The sequence below is a fragment of the Gorilla gorilla genome, chromosome 2, assembly GCF_029281585.2.
Source record: "Gorilla gorilla gorilla isolate KB3781 chromosome 2, NHGRI_mGorGor1-v2.1_pri, whole genome shotgun sequence".
Taxonomy (NCBI): domain Eukaryota; kingdom Metazoa; phylum Chordata; class Mammalia; order Primates; family Hominidae; genus Gorilla; species Gorilla gorilla.
The window spans coordinates 17,354,300-17,374,417 of NC_086017.1; the positions used below are offsets into that span (position 1 = coordinate 17,354,300).

The window sequence follows — 20,118 nt, forward strand, 5'->3', positions numbered from 1 at the left end:
CACTATAACAAGTATTGACAAGAATGTGGAGAAATCATAATTCACATAGGTCACTGTGGGAATGCCACATTGAACGGTTGCTTTAGAAAACAGTTTTATATTTTTTCAAAATGTTAAAAATGGGATAATGAGATGACCCAGCAACTCCATTCTTAGGTATCTACCCAAGAGAATTGAAAGCATATGTCCACACAAGACTTGGACATAAATGTTCACAGCACCATTATTTATAATAGCCAAAGAGTGGAAATTACCCAATTGTTCATCAACTGATGAGTGAAGAAGTAAAATGTAGCATATTCTTATTCAATGAAATACTTGATGGTAAAAAAGGAATGATGCAATAATGCATGCTTCAGTAGGAATTATACTTGAAAACATTATGCTAAGTGAAAGTAGCTAGATACCCAAAAACATATATGAATTCATTCATATAAAATGTCCAAATAGGCAAATCCATAAAGACAGTAGATTAGTGGCTGGCAGGACTAAGGTGAAATGAGAATGGGAAGTGACTGCTAATGAATATGGGGTTTTCTTTGCAGTGATGAAATGTTCTAAAATTAGATAGTAGTGATGGTGCATAACTTTGGAAATACTTTAAGCCACTGACTTACATCTTTTAAAATGGCAGATTTGATGTATGTGATTTTTATATCAATTACAAAAAGATATGTAAAAAAGACAAAATAGACTCCCTGAGAAATTATTTAATTCATCCAGCAAGTGATATCCATTGGCAGAAGAATGGATTATTAAAAATTTGCAGTATATTCAGACACTGGAATAATACACAGCAGTAAAAAGGAAAGAATTATAGGTATAGGCAAGGGCATAGATGAATCTTTAAAACATAATATTCAGTAGAAGAAAAAGCAAGTTGAAGAAGTACATATAGATTATTCAATATGTTAATAAAGCTTGGAAACAAATTCACAGATATGTTTGTATGTAAAAAGTATGTATGTTTAAAATAAAACCAAGGGTTGGTGATTGCAGTGATATGGGGGCCAGGAAAAGTCAGGAGTTTGGCAATATTCAGGTTCTTAAATTAAGTGTAAATATGCTAGAGATCAATATTTATCATGCTTCATTTCATAGTGTACTTTTTTTTTGCATGCAGACGTAATATGGCATTAGGTGAAACCATGTAAAAATGCTATTTTTCTTAGTCAAAATAGTCAAATACCAGAAATTACATATTATTCAAACTTTTTTTTAAGTAAGAAGAATAGAAATTTGGAGCCAAGCTTACACTAAATTCAACTCGGGGCATGATTTTGGGGCCATATTTTATACCACGCTTTGTTAGATTTTGGTGGGAGTGAGATTAAAATAGTAGTAATATTTGCAAGAATGGCTCATTTTTATTAGATGTGAATTATGTACCAGGCACTAAGTAAATTTTTACAACAACTCTGTATGATTCACAGTTTACAGAGAAAATCTAAGCTTCAGTTTTAAGAACTTACCCAAAGTGACTGTGAGTGGGTTAGTGGTAGTTTACATGTGTTTTCCACTGTCTTCTGTAGAAAACTGGCTCCAACATAAAAAACCCAACTGGCCCTTTCTCTCCATTTGTATTGTGACAACCTTAATCCAATTGATGATCTCAGCTACTACAAATCTCCAGTGTTCCCTTGGCTGCCTTGGCTTGCCTTCAATCACTTAGAATGAAATCTGCATAATTCTTACTGGTGTCTTCAAGGCTGCAATGGTTTCCTGGGGCTGTTGTCACACAGTACCACAAATTGGAGGGGCTTAAAGCATATACATGTATTATTTCACAATTCTCAAGGCTAGAAGCCCCAAATCAAGAGCATTGCCATACTCTATCAGAAACTCAAGGTAGAAACCTTCCTCACCTCTTCCTAGCTTTCGGGGTGGCTGAAAATCCTTGGCATTCTCTGGCTCACAGCTGCATCCTGGCACCCTCTGCCTCCAGCATCTTATGGCATTCTCCCTGTGTGTCTGTCTCTTTGTCTCTATTTTCTCTTTTTATGAGGACACTAGTCATATTGCATTAGAACCTACCCTAATCAAGTATGACCTCACTGTAACTGCATTACTCCTGCAAATACCCTATTTCCAAATAAAGTCACATTCTGAAGTACTGGGAGTGAGTAATTCAACATGTCTTTTTGCAGGACACAATTCAACCCATAACAAATACCTCTCAAGACCTTCTCAGCTGTCTATGATCCAGTGCTTTTCTCCCTGCTCCATCATTGTACTGATCTTCTTTCAGTTTCTGAAGCAGCCTTGTTAGTTTCTACCACATGGTCTTTAAACCTGCTGCTCTCAGCCTGGAATAATGCACTTCCATGGACTTCCTATAGCCTGCTCCCCCTCTGTCTTTAGGTCTTAATTTAAGATAGCACCTCCTCTGAGATGTGTTTTCTATTCCACCCTTTCTTAAGCATGCCTTTATTCTACTTTTTCATTCTTTTTCTTTTTAATTCCCTGAGTTTCATGCATAGCATTTTTTTTTTTTTTTTGACAGAGTCTCACTCTGTCGCCAGACCGGAGTGCAGTCACACAATCTTGGCTCACTGCAAACTTCACCTCCCGGGTTCAAGCGAATCTCCTGCCTCAGCCTCCCAAATAGCTGGGACTACAGGCACATGCCACCACGCCAGGCTAATTTTTGTATTTTTAGTAGAGACAGGGTTTCACCACGTTGGCCAGGATGGTCTTGATCTCCTGACCTCGTGATCTGCCTGCCTCGGCCTCCCAAAATTCTGGGATTACAGGCGTGAGCCACTGCACCCAGCCCATGCGTAGCAATTTTTAGTTATAAATAAATTATAAATTTGTTTGTAAATATTTCATTATCGACTTGCGTACTTTCTGCTCTCCATCCTCCCACCCTTACCATAACCCCAAACATAAACTCTGTGAAGGGCTGGTATCCTGACTCTGGTTCCCCATAATTGCAGCACAGTGCTTGTCACATAGTGCTTATCACAATAAGTTTTTATTTGAATGGACGAATGAATGAACAGATGAATGAATGAATAAGCCAGAAGCAATTATGGTGTGTCCTATCTGAAACGTACATCCCTATTAGGGAGTCAGTTTTACAATAACTGGTTTAGAGCAGAGAGGTTAATAGAAGACAGCACTAAATTTTACCACTTACTGTGTGCCTACTGCAAGGTACTTGACTCTTCTAAGTCTCGATTACATTGTCTGTCAAACAGGGGTCATCACAGTACCAATTTGGCTCAGTAAATTAGGAGGAGGTGAAGTAGCCAGGGCACAAGTGGTGGTGGAGATGACAATGAGGGGAATATTTGGCAATGTATCAAAAAGCAAAGATATAAGATGGGCTGGCCAGGAAGTTCCCAAAGGACCAATCCTGTCTTATGCAGCTTCTGTGCCTGCTCTGAAAACCTGGAGGACAGCATCATCCTGAGGCCACGTTTTCACTTTCCAGCCGCGCATTCAGCTAATTGCTTTGGCAGCAATTCTGCCACCAGGCTGCAGGCCTGGAAACCTGCCCCTTTCAGATAATAGTTCACATCCTTGAAGTGAAAAGACAGCAGTCCATGAACTGGGAAAGATCCACACTTCTGATTTTATGGAGTAAAACTTAGCAAGAAGTTGTGAAGGAAGATTTTGCCAGGATTTAATAGGAGGAGAGAATTCTATAGATAGACCTTTCCAAAGCAATAAATCAACATGAAAACCTGTAGCCATGGTGAGCGCTTGCCTCAAGGGACAGAAAACAAAGTACAAGTCTGGGGATGGTGCTGCACTTGAGTTACCTTTAAATGAGAGGCACAGTTTCATCCCCGGGCTTATACTGACCCAGTAAAAGCTGAGTCTGAGTGTACTCCCTGGGCAAGAAAAATAGATTTGCCTTAATCAGAGCTTTTCACTATTAAAAGGCAGTTGTATAAGTTCCACAATTAAGTCAGGAAATCTAGACATAAAGCTCTTGATTGATTTCAAGCCAGGAGGGACCTAGTTCATTGTTTGGTACCCAGAGAAGACAAATGAGATAGGACCCCAGTACTACTGCTTCTAAGAAAAGAGAGCATGCTCACGCTTAGGCGTAAATCATGTGGAAAGAGCCCTGGGTTTATTTTATTTTTACTTTTTTCTTAAGAGACAGGTTCTCACTCTGTCACCCAAGTGGAATGCAGTGGCAGGTAGCTCACTGCAGACTCGAACTCCAGGGCTCAAGGGAAGCTCCTGCCTTAGCCTCTTGAGTAATTGGAACTATGGTGTGCACCACCATGCCTGGCTAATTTTTAAATTTCTTGAGAGATGAGGTCTTGCTATGTTACCTAGTCCCAAATTCCTGGCTTCAAGTCATCCTCCCTCCTCAGCCTTCCAAAGCACCGGGATTATAAATTAGGAGGAGGTAAAGTAGCACCCAACCTGCAGGGCCCTGGGTTTGAAGTCAGATTTGCCTCTGACTTACTGGATGGAAGATCCTGGGTAGTTCCCAGCCTGGCTAAGCCCTATGTCCCATCTGTAAATCAAAGTTGCTGATATTCCAAGAATCCCTTCAGGTGGCAAACTAAGATCACTCCCAAGTCTTGACTTACACAGGACTCACAGCTACCTGTTTTCATTGGTTACTGTACCTCTTTGAGTCTAATAATCATGCTATTTTTATGTTGTCTCTTTCCTCCTTAGATAAGTATTTCTTTACTTTTTTTCAATACTGCCCCTTAAGTATTTTTGACACTTTTTTCTCTAATTGTTCTCCCCTCTCCTTATGATTTAAATACCACAGATATCAATTTGTATATCAATTTATGCAATGTGATTCCTTGGAAGGGCATAAAGCATTGTAAGTTCTAAAAATTTTTGAACCTCTAAAATCAATTTTTGCCCCCTTAGGGGCATTATCACTCCTTGTTAAAAAATGCATGCTTAATACTGCAAGTTATATGTCAACAGGAAATATGTATCTTGTTTGAACAGTATCCTTAGCACAGGGCACATAAGAAATGCAGTGGCATTTATTGGATGGGTGACTGAGTGAATCAATTGATGGACTGAGGATTAACAGAGTCATGTAAAAAAATTGCTTAGTCTTATTCCTGCTACAGAGCAGTAGAAAATATATATTTGCTTCCACTTCTGAAACTTGTCAAAACCTTTCAGTAGCATTGATCAAAATTATTTCAGAGATTTATTTTCCTCTTTTTATCTCTAACCTAACTGTTGACACACTGAGTGCACATGCCAATGCCTGATACTCTGTGTACTCTGTACTATGTTAAGTATTTAATGAATGAATAAACGGAAGGAAGAATTAAAATGTAGGGTTTAACTCATCCTTGATCGGAACAATTCCAAGAGTCTAGTGCTTGCCCCACTAGCGAAGGAGACATGATACCTTTGCTCACAGGCACCATTTCTGTCTCATTACAGTGATTTTGTTCTGCTACCTGAAAGCCCTCTGTAGGCAAAAGAGAAAGCAACCTTGCACAATGCAGTAGTGGCTTATTCGACTTGTTTTTTAACCAGAAAGTCTTTGTGATAAGAATCCTATTACTTTGCAAAAAGAGAGCTTTGCCTCAGGAATGTGAACACCAAAAGAATGAGGTCTAGCAAATTGAATATATGGAGGTAGAAGTCAGCCAAGGAGATGGCTTGGGGCAAGGAGGGTAGTGATTGAGAGAAAGAAGAAGGCAATTTTGAGGGTCTGGAAAGGTTCTATTTCCTGATCCGTGTGCTGATTATATGGGTGTGCTCACTTTGTAATAATTCACAAGCTATACACTTAAAATTTGTGTATTTTTCTAGAGGCACAATTAAAAGAAAGAATAATGAGGCCAACAAACTTAACCTTTTGAAAATCAGACACTCAGGCAAGTCAATTTTCTTCCCTGAGCCTCAATTTCTTCCTAATAATAGTACTTACTTCTCAGGTTTGATGTGAGTACTAAATACAGTATATAAATCACTTAGTGTACTGCCTGGTTCATTATTTATCAGTTATTACTAATTAGTTATTATTATCATTAACTCAGCCCAAATTTATTAAAACCATACTAAAAGTGTCCATTACTTTTAATGCATATGCAAGGAGTCTAAATTCAGAAAACGGTAAAACGAGGACACTCCCCTATCCTCTCATACTTCATCATAAAAATTTTCAGATACACAGAAAAGTCAAAAGAATGGTAGAGTCAATGCTCCTAGACTCACCATCTGCATTCTATGCCTAACATTTTGCTAGATTTGCTTCACTGTGTAGCCATCCATCTATGCATCCCTCAGGGACTTCTGTTACAGACACCTGACCATGGCAGTAGGATGGGGACTACTAAGGAAAACGATTGTGCTAGTTTCAGGAAGTCTCTGGCCGAACTTACCCAATGGAGCCACCTTCTGTTGAATAATTCAAGTCTTCATTATTCATACTTCTCAGCAGTCCAGAAACAAGAAAACTTGCTGTGGGAGAAGCGGCTAATACAGCGTCAAGGCTGCTATGCCCTACAGAGAAGCAAGTGAAAAACAAAGCCTTCTCCTGACCTTGGCTTGCCCAAGAGAATATGCAGCAGATCTAAATTCCTCCCAAGAGTTTTTAAATTCACAAATTAACACTGACTTTGAATTAGTCATATTTTCCACTGAATGGATACAGAAAAGCCTAGAGCTTTTTTTTCTTACAGACAAGCTGAGTTTCCATATTCTAGTTTTTCTGTAACAACTATGTAGCATTTGCAAAATAAGAGCATTTGTTTTGGTTCCTGCTTTAATAAATCGTGGTTCTGCTTTAATGAACAAAACCAAATAATTTGTAATTGGTCCATTAATTATCTGCATGTAAATGCCGATGTTAGAGTAACTTAATAAGCCATTGAAAAAGCATTCTTGTTTGCCAGTTGAGTTATACTCTATTTAGTAAACAGCTCTTTTTTGGGAGGTGGGATGCTTGTTTTCTTTTGTTTTGAAGCAGGGAGGCCTTGGGAAACTAAATCAGAATGCAATCTGAATCCTACAGAGTCCCCAAGGCCTAAACTAGGAAGGGAGGGCTCAGTGAAAATTCAGTTAATTGAAGTGTTAATTAATGAACCCGTCCTATGCCAGATGCATGAGAAAGCCCCTGGCACAGTGGCCTTTCTCAGCACAGCCCCCAGAGAGTGAATTCTTTTTTTTTTTTTTGAGACGGAGTCTCACTCTGTCTCCCAGGCTGGAGTGCAGTGGCGCCATCTCAGCTCACTGCAAGCTCCACCCCACAGGTTCACGCCATTCTCCTACCTCAGCCTCCCAAGTAGCTGGGACTACAGGCGCCCGCCACCATGCCTGGCTAATTTTTTGTATTTTTAGTAGAGATGGGGTTTCACCATGTTAGCCAGGATGGTCTTGATCTCCTGACCTCGTGATCCACCTGCCTCAGCCTCCCAAAGTGCTGGGATTACAGGCGTGGGCCACCGCAAGGCCAAGACTGAATTATTAATAGCTAGAAGAGTGCTAAACTTTGGGGCACATAAGAATGTGCTATGGTGCTTCCAAAAAAAATCCTAATGCCCAGGTCCAACACCTTATCAATTAAATCAGAAAGTCCAGGTCAGGGTGTGTGCCAGCCATCAGTAATTTTTAAAGATCCCCAGATAATTCCAGTATGTAGCAAAATTTGGATAATGGTGGCCTATAAAATTATCCTTTTACCCATCTGACTCTCCCATGTACAAAAGGAAAAAATAGCCAAGCAAAATAACAAAAGCAAAGAAACAGATAAAAGAATAAATTCTCCCCTAATCTATCATCATAAGAAGTGTCATTCCTTTGGATATTTAAAATACAGTGGACTCAACAGCAAGTGAGTCATTTCACTAACTGGAGATCCTTTCCAGAAGAACTTGTTTGGAACAGAGAGAGGACTGACTATGGATTCTGAAATGAAGCCCAAAAAAGGCAGAGTGGTGGCCATGAATGGGGAAAGAAGACAAGGCAGGCAAGGACAAGTTTGGATCTTGAACAGCTGGCCAACACTGCTGGCACCCAAGAGTATAACTGCTGTAGTTTGGATGTTTGTCTCCTCCAAATCTGATGTTGAAATTTGATCCCAAACACTGGAAGTGAGGCCTAATGGGAAGCATTTGGGTCATGGGTGAAGGTTTCTCATGAATGTCTTCGTGCCATCCTCTAGGTAATGAGTGAATGTCAGCTCTATTAGATCCCATGAGAGCTGGTGGTTAAGAAAAACCTGGCACCTCCTAAGTCTCTCTCTTGCTCCCTCTCTTACCATGGGACCTCTGCGCACTCCAGCTCCCCTTTGCCTTCCGCCCTGAGTGGAAGCAGCCTGAGGCCTTCACCAGAAGCCAAGCAGGTGCTAGTGCAGGCTTCTGGTATAGCCTACAGAATCATGGGCTAAATAAACCTCTTTATAAATTTCCCAGCCTCAGGTATTTCTCTATAGCAACACAAACAGACTAAGACAATGTCTGAAAGAAATATTTCTGAGGGAAAATCCAGACTATATTTTAATGGAAAATCTCAGGCAAAATGCCTCTTCTAGAAATAGGAAAAATGTGTTTTCTGGGGAGGGTGGGAAGCAGAGCCATCTGCTACACCATCTAAAGATGTTTTTGGTTCTTCTTCCAATTGTGATCCCCTAGGACTACCTCCCATTTATCTAACTCAATGTAAATCATCTCCTACAGCCATTTTGAAGCAATAGTGTGTGGGCATTCAGGAAGAAGCAAGTGTATGGCTTTGGTTGCAGTTCTGGGTGTGCCCCTTTTCTAAGAACTTTGAGCCTCACTCTCTGCATTTTGTGGTGGAACCAATATTTGAAGCTTTTCAAAGTGAATGCAAAGATTAAATAAAATCAGGACACTTTTCACAGTGCCTAGAACTCTGCAGGACTCAATGCATGGTGGTGGTTATTATTCACTGTACTTGTCTGGGGTGTCTTACTCAGTTTTCCCAAAGTTTTCTTGGTAAGTAGAGTAGAGAGAGAGAGTATGTATCCTTGAGGAGAGATTTGGATCTGGCAGTAGTAGGCTGGACCTATCTCTTACCATCACATGCCAGCCTATGAGAGAGCTAACTATTAGAATTTTAGAAATTTTATGAGTCCGTTTATAAAAACAACCATTATTAAAATTAAATAATACAAACTTACATTCAATACATTAAATTAAAAGCAAAAGCAATAAATACTTAAAACTCATCACTTCCTAATTATTTCACTACATTTTACTGCCTTCTTTTCATCTGAGTTTATTTGTATCTGTTGAGTTTGTATGGTAGAAATACTGTATAATTGTATGCTACATTGCCTCATAATATCACATAGGCACCTTAAAATCAATCATAGTGTTTATAGTATGGAAATCAAGAAATGCTGCAAATCAAGGTGTTTTTATTTTTGTGTTTTCTCTCAGATAACTGGTTGTAAACATTTACCACTATACCTCTGAGCCTGTATGTGGGGAGAGGGAGAAGAGATGAGTGCAACTGAAGCACCTTAACTATTATCAGGAAAGACATCAATAGGTTACGACTTGGAAGATTTTCCCAAAAGTTACCTAGAAAACCACATGGGAAGAAAAAACTTCTCCCTGTATCTTTTTCAAAATAGGCAAGATGCTGAAAGAGAAAATCCAGCAACTAGCCAGAGTCCATGCTCTATTTTCTAAAGGCAAAATCAATTCTGTTTTCACAAGTGACAGTGATGCCAGAAGATTTTGAAATTGCTTGTGAAAATACGAGAAGACAAACTTTCCCAATTCTGAAAATTGACCTTGTAGAAAAGATATGCATCTGTAATGCTTGTGTTTTATGAATTTAATTTCAAAGGAAATATATTCAAATGGTCCAAAAAACCAGAAGGTATAGAAAGCTATGAAATGAACACATCTGTCCTCTTTCTGATACCCACACCACCAGTATCAGTGCTGCTCTTTTTATATATCCTTCCAGTTTCTTTTTGCATATCCAAGTAAATAAAATTTGGATTTTTACCACCGTCATCCTCCCTCTTTTTACATAAAGTATAGTGTAATATAGCTATTGTCCTTTAGCTTGGCTCCCCCACCCCCACTTAGTAATGGATTTAAGTGCTGTCCATGTAAGTGCAGAGAGCTTTTCCATTTTTAAAGAATTGGGTAACTGCCCAGAGGCCAAAAAAAACCCTAAAAGGTAGAAAGCAACTTCCAAACTCATTTCTAGCCACTTTCTCTCCTCCTCCTCCTCTCCCAATCCCCCTCCTCTTCTTCCTCTCCCTCCTCCCTCCCTTCCTCTCTTCCTCCCTTTCACCTTCCCTCCTCCCTTCTCCCTCCCTCCTTTCTTCCTTTCTCTTTCTTTTACTTGCTTGCTTTCTTTTCTTTCTTTCTTTCTCTCTTTCTTTCTTTCTTTCTTTTTCTTTTCTTTTTCTTTCTTTCTTTCTCTCTCTCTCTCTCCCTCCCTCCCTTTCTTCCTTTCTTCCTTTCTCTCTCTCCTTTCTTTCCTTCCTTGCCTTTCTCTCCTCCTCTTCCTTCTTCTTATTCTTCTTCTTCCTTTTTTTCTTCTCCCTTTTCTTCTCTCTCTCTCTCTCTGTGTGTGTGTGTGTGTGTGTATTTTCTCCTTCCACCACATTGAGGCCTCCTCACCTCACCTGAGCCAACTGGGCTTCCTGCTTTCTCCAGACCTTTCTTTGCTCTGTATGCTTTTTTTGAAATGCCCTGGATCACCCAGCAAACTCAGGTACGCTGGTGTTTGGTCTATAGCTGTGGTGTGGTGGCAAGACTACCAGATCTGTAGTTGGATGGTGCATACTCAAATCCCAGCTCCCTTGCTTACATGCTCCTTCAGTCTCAATTGACTTAATCTTTAATTTCTCTAAGCCCCACTCTCCTACTCAATAAAATGTGGAAGCAGTATTTCACAGTGGATATTAGTGTGGGTTTTAGAGTTAGAAACATCAGGGTTAGAATCCCCATTCATCTTCCTATGGGTTAGTTAACTAGGTAAATTACTTAGTGATTCTTAGCTTTGTTATCATATTTATAAAATATGAAAAATTCTCCATCAATTTTTCAAATTTCTGCATGTCTTATGAATAATAAATTCAGCTTTTGTTTCAAAACTCCATCTTTCCAAGAATATTTATATAGCACACACTGTGGAAAATAGAGGCAAGTTTCTCCTTAAGGAGCAGAGGAAAATTTGTGTTCTGCTCAGGATAATAAAAATAATTGCCACATTAAAAATTGAAGAGTTTTGCATACAGACCCCTTATAAAATAATGAGGTTTCCTAAACTCAGGGTTTTTCACGTGTAAAACAACCTACAGGTTGTATAGCATGCATCTGGACCTTTTTCACACCCTGTGGGAATTGAGACTTTGGAAACCAAGACAAATGATGTGACTGGCTATTGCTATTCCTGTGAGTAGTAGACTGTCCTTTGTCTCTGACCTAGGAGTCTTGTGTCTTCTTCCAACATTCATGAGACTGTGCAAGCTAACTTGTTAGTGTACAAGTAGGGTAAAATCTCAGATCCTTTACAATTCTTGACATTTACTTCATATATTTGTTGTAATAAATATAACATATTAATATATAAAATTATATATATTTTATATATAAAGCACATATGACAATGCTTATGCCTAGTCCATAATAGTTGCACAATAAATGAGAGCTATAAATATCAATTTTTCTTATTTGTTTCCTGGGTCAGAGGATTGCCTGGGAAGTCAATAAAAGTATAAATGTGAATGATATTATCACAGTGCCTGGTACATGGTAGGCTCGTGTATTAGTCCATTTTCTTACTGCTATAAAGAACTCCCTGAGACTGGGTAATTTATTAAGGAAAGAAGTTTAATTGACTCACTGAGCAAGGCTGGGGAGGCTTCAGGAGACTTACAATACTGTCAAATGGCAAAGAGGAAGCAAGGCATCTTCTTCACAAGGTGGCAGGAAAGAGAAGTGCTGAGTGAAGTGGGGAAGAGCCCCTTATAAAACCATCACATCTCGTGAGAACTCGCCCACTATCATGAGAACAGCGTGGGAGAAGCCACTCCCATAATTCAATTACCTCCACCTGATCTCTCCCTTGAAACCTTTTGCCAAAATGAAGGGGCTACAGGACCCATGTAAGTCTGAAATCCAGCCAGGCAGTCAAATCTTAAAGCTCCAGAATGATCTCTTTTGACTCCATGTCTCACATTCAGGTCACACTGATGCAAGAAGTTGGTTCCCACAGTCTTGGGCAGCTCCACCCCGTAGCTTTGTAGGGTACAGCCCCACTCCTTGTTGCTTTCATTGGCTGGTGTTGAGTGTCTGTGGCTTTTCCAGGCACACAATGCAAACTGTTGGTTGATCTACCATTCTGGGCTCTGGAAGACAGCGACCCTCTTCTCACAGCTCCACTGGGCAGTGCCACAATGGGGACTCTGTGTGGGGGCTCTGACCCCACATTTCTCTTCTGCACTGCCCTAGCAGAGGTCATTCATGAGGGCTCCACTCCTATAGCAAACTTCTGCCTGGACTTCCAGGTGTTTCCATATATCCTCTGAAATCTAGGTGGAGGATCCCAAACCTCAGTTCTTGACTACCATGCACCCGCAGGCCCAACACCATGTGGAAGCTGCCAAGGCTTGGGGCTGGCACCCTATGAAGCAGCAGTGTGAGTTGTACATTGGACCCTTTTAGTCACAGCTGGGATGCAGGGCACCAAGTTCTGAGACTGTGCAAAGCAGCAAGGCCCGGGGCCTAGCCCAGAAAACCATTTTTTCTCTTAGGCCTCTGGGCCAGTGATGGGAGAAGTTGCTGTGAAGACCTCTGACACGCCCTGGAAACATTTTCCACATTGTCTTGGTGATTTACATTTGGCTTCTAGTTACTTATGCAAATTTCTGCAGCTGCCTTGAATTTCTCCTCAGAAAATGGGTTTCTCTTTCCTTGTAATCAGGCTGCAAATTTTTCAAACTTTTATGCTCTACTTCCCTTTTAAACATAAGTTCCAATTCCAAACCATCTCTTGAATGCATAGAACCAAATGCTTTGAAGCACACCCAAGTCACCTCTTGAATGCTTTGCTGCTTATAAATTTCTTCTTCCAGATACTCTAAGTCATCTCTCTCAAGTGCAAAATTTCACAGATCTCTAGGACGGGGAAAAATGCTCCCAGTCTCTTTGCTAAAGCATAGCAAGAGTCACCTTTGATCCAATTCCCAACAAGTTCCTCATCTCTATCTGAGACCATTTGAGCCTGGACTTCATTGTCCATATCACTGTCAGCAGATTTGTCAAAGCTATTCAACAAGTCTCTAGGAAGTTCCAAACTTTCCCACATTTTCCTATCTTCTCCTGAGCCCTCCAAACGGTTCCAACCTCTGCCTGTTATCCAGTTCCAAAGTTGCTTCCACAATTTCAAGTGTCTGTATAGCAGCACCCCATTCCTGGTACCAATTTATTGTATTAGTTCATTTTCATATGGCCATAAAGAACTTCCCGAGACTGGGTAATTTATATAGGAAAGAGGCTTAATTGACTCACAGTTCAGCATGGCTGGGGAGGCCTCAAGAGACTTACAATTATGGTGGAAGGTGAAGAGGGAGCACAAGGCACCTCCTTCATAAGGTGTCAGAAAGGAAAAGTGCCAAGAGAAGGGGAGAAAAGCCTCCTATAAAACCATCAGATCTCATGAGAACGTACTTACTCTCCTGAGAACAGCATGGGGGAAATCACCCTCTGATTCATTTACCTCCACCTGGTCTCTCCCTTGACACGTGAGGATTATGGGGATTATTGGGATTACAATTCAATATGAGATTTGAATGGGGACACAAAGCCTAACCCATATCAGTTCTTACGTTGGAAATCTTTCTTTTCATTTATTTTATCTTCTTGAAGAAGCTGTGATAGCAGGAAGGGACATGGACATATTATAAATGTAGATTAAGTTCCCAATTTGTTTTCAAGAACTCAACTAATGGGGGGTAGCTCCATAGGGCAGGGGTAAAGGGTCTCATGTCTCAGTGCAGCGTTCTAGTGCCCCACCCTCTGTGCAAAGCTATGATGCAAAGCTATGATGAAGCTATGCAAAGTAGATGTTGCTAGATCCAAAAACATAATTTGGTCCTGCATTCTAATTCCATAGAAATACCTATCATGGAGAAGAATATATACAGTCCTTGAACCTAAAGCTTTTTTTTAAGAATATGCTTGTAGATGCTGGCACTCCTGATTATTGAACCTAAACCCTGTTTAAAGTAGCCACATCACACTGGGGAGGAAACTCTTTGTGTATGCCCATTCACTTTGTTGCATTGGCTTCCATCTTCCCAACAATCATGTAACAAATATCGCTACATGGGCGCTTCAGGCTGGACTCTTGCTAGTCGCTTGCTATGGTGGTAGATGAAACAGACTCAGTCACTCCCCTTAGAAGCTTACAGTTGAGCAAATGTGATAACATCAAATGAGTAATATACAATAAAGTACAAGTGTAATTGTAATCAGTGCTATGGAGGAAACCAACAGTGAGAAATTAGCTAGGGTAAGTAATCCACCGCTAAATATCAGCTGCTTAGCCTAATAAAAGTTGATTTATCACTCATACTCATGTCACAGTCTAGTGTGACAGACAGTAGGGATTGGGGTTGGTGTGAGGATGGTAGGTCCTGGGCTCCATTCAGTCTTTCAAGGATCCATACTCTCTTCATTAGTTGGTGCTGCCATTTTGAGGGCCTCCTCCCTTCTCTGTAATCAGCAGGTTGATAGCCATAAGGCAGGATATTGACGGAGAAAGTCCTATGGATGGCCTGCCAGTGGCCCATGTCATTACTGCTTACAGCATAAATACATGATGGGCTTGGAAATGCAGTTCAGCTGGATGTCTAAAAGAGTCCCAAGTTGCCTCCTGCCCCAAGGGAGAGTGGCAGTGAATAGGGAGAGTGATCTCTTAGGGTGGTCAGAAAGGGCACCTCCCAGGAATCAATTTAGATTAGAAGCACAGATACTGAAGTCAGACAGCCAGGGTCTCCTCCTGACTCTGCTCCTTACCAGCTGGGTACTTTGGGTTAATTTGGCTGGTTTCTCCATGTCTCATTCTTCTCAATTGTAAAATGTGGATGACACTTGTGAGAAATCAAATGAAATAACTGGTACAACCCTTAAGCAACATTTAGCATAGGTCTGATTGGTTCACTCTAAGTGTACCATTACTGTTAAATTATTATTGTGGCTGTCACTAGTAATAATAAGGTGGGATCTGAAGGAATTAGAATTTTAAAATTTTGAAACGCTGTTGTCTAAGTTCTGTTACTATTCCCCACAAGCCATCTCAATGTAAAATTTCACCTGATCCTTTGTTAACTGGCTCTATGGAATCTCTTCCCCTAACTTTCTGGTTTAGGGCTCCCATGACAGCCTACAAACAAGGACTCCAATGGGGTAGATACATGATTTTCATTTTAACTCACATTTTGCAATAGCTGTTGTTGTTTTTCTCTTTTGTCAAATGATGTGTTCAACTACAAGCTATTCTTCAAGATTCTTTTTAGTCCTAACAATTCTGTGCACCTTTCAATGGCAAATTAAAACATTGTTACAACTGCCTAAATTTTAGGATTTGGGTTTGGCAGTAGGAATCTTGAATTGGCAAATATTTTTACCCACTGACACTTATATTTAAGGCAGATGCTTACAGTTAAGGAGTAACTCATAAAACATTACTCATAACAGTAGAACACTCAGCAGCACCTCAAGTCATTACTCTGCTAACTTTTTTCTTGCATGTGCAGTAGTCCCAGCTCATACTCCTGCCATCTGTATAGCTGTCTCACTATGCAGTGAGAAGCCACCATATCTACTTACTTAAAAGACACCCTATAGGAAGGGCCAAAAGCATTGCTAATCTTAGTAAAACTTATTTTTTAACTTTAAAGTTTAAAGGGGAACCAGCATTTTAGGTGATTAGCATAGATTACACTCTCAATTAACCTGTCTTATTTGATTTGGGGTGCTGTAACAAAACATAAACTGAGTGGCTTATAAACAACAGGCATTTATTTCTCACAGAAGTCCAAGATCAAGGTGCTGGCAGATTTGGAGTCTGGTGAAGACTGGCTTCCTGGTTCATACATGATGCCTTATCCTTGCATGCTCACATGGTAGAAAGGACAAGGCATCTCTCTTGGGCCTTTTGTAATAAGGGCAGTAATTTCACTCATGAAGGCTTTGTCCTCATTATTTAATCATCCCCAATGGTTCTACCTCCTAATAACATCATATTGGTGATTGGGTTTCAGCATGTGAATTTTAGGGGATATAAACATTCAGACCATAGTAACCTCTATGTTTTCATCATTTTCACCTCTGTAAAGTGGGGCTTAAGAGATATTATTACATCTCTTTAGTGCAAAGACTCATTGTGAGACTGCATTTTTGCAGTGCCCAAAAAATTGCATGGCACATAGTAAACTATGCTACCTGCTATGAGGGGTCATTACTATCCTCTGTTGTAAATAGCCATTATTTTGGTATTTATTTGACTGATACTTATTAGTTGTCTGTTTGGTGCCAGGCATTGTACTAACTGATGAGGACTCAACTGGTGAACCAAAGCGTTGTCCCTGCCCTCACTGAACGTGGCACTTGGCAAGGAGAATAGATGATAATCTAATGTTCTCTCATGTACAGTATGAAACTGCATCATTGACAATGATAGTATGAGACTCCATTTTAAGGGAGTTTCACCTAAAGCAGAGATTAGGAATGGTATCCTTGCAGAAGTGACTGAGGCATTGAAGGCTGGAGGATGGAGGAGGAGCTAACTTGGGCAAAAGAAAGAAAAGCCATCCATGAGAGAGAGCAGAATATGGCTGTAAAGCTCGGCTATGGTAAACCTCTGGAGAATGCTCATAGGATTGCAGCATGTGGCATGAGGCATAAAAAGCAGGTCTTTAGGCCATGCCAAGAATTAGGGTTTTTAACTCATGAGCAATGAAAACCCATTTGATGAATTTTAAACAGTGAAGAGTAGGGTTACTATGACTAGATTAGATGATTAGATCTGCCTTCTGGAAAGACAGCTGTGTCTGGAGGACGAAATCTAGTGGATGTGTGTGGATCAGAATGGAAAGTCTTCCAAGACTCTGGGCCTGCCTTAGGAATCCACTGGGCTCAATCTGTGGGAGGTAATGGTGCAAAATGAGAAATGTAGGTGGCTACGCTAGGTGCTTAGAGGATAAAATCAGTAAGACTTGGTCATGAGTTAGACATGGCAGATGAGAAGAGGAAATGTTAAAATAGACTCTAAAATTCTGATTTTCTAAATGGCACATGGAGATATTGACATCTGGGAAGAAACATCATGATGTAGTTTTGCAGTTTGAATATATTTGGAAATTAATGTTAATTTCAAGTTAGAATATCAGTATTTGTCAAGTGAAAAACATGTATTGAGCAAGGAAGAAAAGAAAAATAAGTTGCCATGTATTTATCATCCTCCATGTTTTGAGTGCTTTTAGTTTTTCAGGGTTTATCCTTCTCATCAACTTCCAAGTCAGACACTGTCCTCATGGATCACATCAAAAAATGATTATAAAGATGTAGTGACTGGCTTAAGAACATACAATTGATGATAAGGAAGATATGTATTTCATTACAGGCTTGTATAAAACGAAAACCTACTTGGCAATTGTAGAAAACTCATTAACAATCTTAATTTATAACTAAAATTATTAAAAATAAATTCTGAATGGAAGCATGAAAATGTAAATCCCCTCCTTGTTCTCTTAAGACAGCCTTTCCAAATAAGGCAGGATCACCCCACAGAACTTTTGAGTTGAGCAACTTGGGGAGTGACCCTCAGAAATAAGCAGAATCAATATTAAATCACTGATGTTTCAAATGCCTTGGAGCTCTTTTATTTCCTCCTGTCTCTCCTCAAGAGAGAGTGGAGGGAGTGACATTAAAATTAACATAAGCAATGCAATTAGTGAAGATGTTGTCATAAATGCATTAAAACATGCATAGAAAACTGGTAAAAGCATTTGCTTTTGATAACTTGTTTGCAAGGATGGAAAGGAAGCTAACTTTCCATGATATATGACAATGTATCTCTTGAAATCTTATAAGATGTATGACTTGGATACACCTTTTAAATTTACATTTAATGCTTGAGCCTGGGTTTGCTCATTCCAAGTTCAGGAGAATAATTCTTACCTTATGTAGTTTTTAATGAGGATTAGAGATAGTATATATTTAATACCTGGCATAGAGTGGATGTTCAATAATTATTATTGAAAAGCAAATCCTTTTTTGATATACTATGGTGAAATAAAATGCTATGGCTAAGTTTTAGTTCTGAAGAAGTTTTCCAAGTAAAACACTAACCTAGTATTCAAAAAGGAAAAGAAAAGACGGGCCTGTAGATTTGATGTAGTGCTTCTAGGCTGTAGGAGAATTCTGCAAGTGTAGCAGATTTATCCCAGTGTGAGGGAAGGGAACAAAATAATAAATAATAATGGTTCATCGTTATGCTCAGAAAGTTTATTTGACCTAGGCCCATGCCAATTTCATTTTTATCCCAATATATTTAATAAGACAATTAGAGGTCCACATATTTTAGTAAATAATATTGCCTAAAAGTTATTGACATAGTCTAGGCATTAAACTCTTATCATTTTCAAGCTCTAGATTACGAAACTAATTATAAGGCTTTAATAGTTAAATCCTAGCTGCTAAGTCTTATGAATATTGTAGTGCTATCCATAAGGCTAAATAATTGTTTGAACTGTTGACATGGTAACTGTTTTGTTAAAAGCAATCTGTAAGGTTATATTCAATCTTCAAAGCAGTTCTCAAGAATTGTGTTCAAATATGGCCATTGAAATCTGGGAAGCTTGTTATTAAAAGCATAACCAGCAAAGTGGCTAATTTTCCTGTGAGAAGATGTCAATTAACCCTAATAGAATTATTTTGGTGTTGATTTTGTTTAATCAAACATCAGAAAATTATTGAGCTCTGAATAAATGGCTTATTACAGAAATATGCAGGTTGGCAAGAAAGATTGGAGAGTGTATTTCAACAACACAGATATATTAACAGTCGCTTTTTTTTTTCATTGAAATGAGTAATTACCAAGGGGCCTTGCACTGAGGGCATCAACAAGATACATGGCCCAAGACAGCTGCTTGGCTTCCCATCCAAGATAAAGTCAGATGCTCTAGAAATGTGTGCATGTTGAGGACTGAAGGGAGGGGAAACTTTGCTGCTTATTTATCACCTGTCAGGTCTGGAGAAGCACAGATGCCAAGGTGTGTACCCTGTATTTATTTACAAGCACCTTATCTACTATTGCTGCCTCTAGGGTGGCCAGAAATATCTTTCAAAGCGTAATTTCCCCCAACTGTTTCTCAGCCCTGGGTGCACATAAAAACCACATAGGAAGGTTGGAAACATACCAATGACCGGGCACCATCAATGACCAATAAAATGATAACCCTTCTGAGAGAATCTTGGTATGGATGTGTTTGAAAGTCTCCCAACATGTTTCTAATATATATCCTGGCCAAAGGAGCATTGCTTTAAGCCATCAATCACTCTACAGTATTATTTCTCAACTCTGCGAAGGCGAATGAACACAAAGAGTTTGATTGTCAAATCTGATTTATACAAATCAGTGGTCTTACCTAGTACACTGATCAGCTAGGGCTGCCGTAACAGAATACCTCAGACTGGGTGACTTAAACCCAGAAATTTATTTTCTCCCAGTTCTGAAGGTTAGATGTCCAACATCAAAGTGCCATCAGTATTGGTATTTGGTGAGGGCTCTCCTCTGGGCTTGCAGATGGCCTCCTTCTCATGTTGTCCCCACATGGCCTTTCCTGTCTCCTCACCTTCTTTTGTGGACACCAGTTCTATTGGATTAGGGCCCCACCTGTATGAACCTCATTTAAACTTACTCAGCTCCTTAAAGGCGACATTTCCAAATACAGTCATATTGGGTTAGGGATTTAACCTATGACTTTGTGGTAGGAGGACACAACTGAATCCATAATCCCTACTATCAGGCTTTACCCTTAATTACAGAGTTTCAGATAATTGTGAGACACAGGCAAAGTAGGGAGAGGCATAGAAGTACCATATGATACCTAGGTCTTTACTTCCTTTTTGGTCTAACCTGGAATAATAAATAAGATCT

At 39.7% G+C, this 20,118-nt stretch overlaps 1 protein-coding gene and 1 long non-coding RNA gene across 6 annotated transcripts in view; one reads left to right on the forward strand and one right to left on the reverse strand.

The window, feature by feature from the left end:
* The window catches only part of GRM7 (glutamate metabotropic receptor 7), an 892,306-nt gene that overhangs the window by 690,501 nt on the left and 181,687 nt on the right, over window positions 1–20,118 (forward strand). The gene's annotated exons all lie outside the window — the stretch shown is intronic.
* LOC134758028 (uncharacterized) overlaps window positions 1–20,118 on the reverse strand; it is a 94,474-nt gene that overhangs the window by 20,318 nt on the left and 54,038 nt on the right. Inside the window, exon 1 of one of the 2 annotated variants that reach the window (XR_010132748.1) lies at window positions 1,473–1,710. The exons of the other annotated variant lie outside the window; for it this stretch is intronic. This is a non-coding gene — a long non-coding RNA (uncharacterized lncRNA). Of the gene's footprint in view, window positions 1–1,472; window positions 1,711–20,118 lie in introns of those variants that run through there. 2 annotated transcript variants of the gene reach the window in all.